Genomic DNA, 539 nt, shown 5'->3' with positions numbered 1-539 from the left:
GGAGGAGTGAGGAGGAAGGAGGAGTGAGGAGGAAGGAGGAGTGAGGAGGAAGGAGGAGTGAGGAGGAAGGAGGAGTGAGGAGGAAGGAGGAGGAGAGAGAGAGAAAAATACTTGGGCTATTTCTAGTATAGTGGGTATACTAGTTTTATTTAATTGCTGGTTTCAGTATTTGGATTTCAGTTACTGGCAAGTGAAATCAAGCAATTTTAGTGACATATTTCAACTCCAGAATTTCGTAGGTGTTTTTTCCTCCCAGTTTATTGAATAATCAGTTATTTCAGTTGAGTATTATCCATACCTCTGAGATATTTACACTGATTTAGATTAATATTTAGACAAAATAAGGACACGCACACAGACAGATATACAAAGATATATAAGGTTTTATGGGGAGAACAATCTTCTAAAAGACTATCTCAGTCAAAAAATGCTAATGAGAAGATAGCCGTAAATTATTTATCACCTTTGTGTGTTCATCGTGATTTATATATATACTTATGTATGTATATATGCATGTATGCATGTATATATATATATAT

The sequence above is a fragment of the Octopus bimaculoides genome, chromosome 12, assembly GCF_001194135.2.
Source record: "Octopus bimaculoides isolate UCB-OBI-ISO-001 chromosome 12, ASM119413v2, whole genome shotgun sequence".
NCBI classification, from domain to species: Eukaryota; Metazoa; Mollusca; class Cephalopoda; order Octopoda; family Octopodidae; genus Octopus; species Octopus bimaculoides.
The sequence above is the reverse complement of the archived record's forward strand: the minus strand, read 5'-3'. Positions refer to the sequence as shown.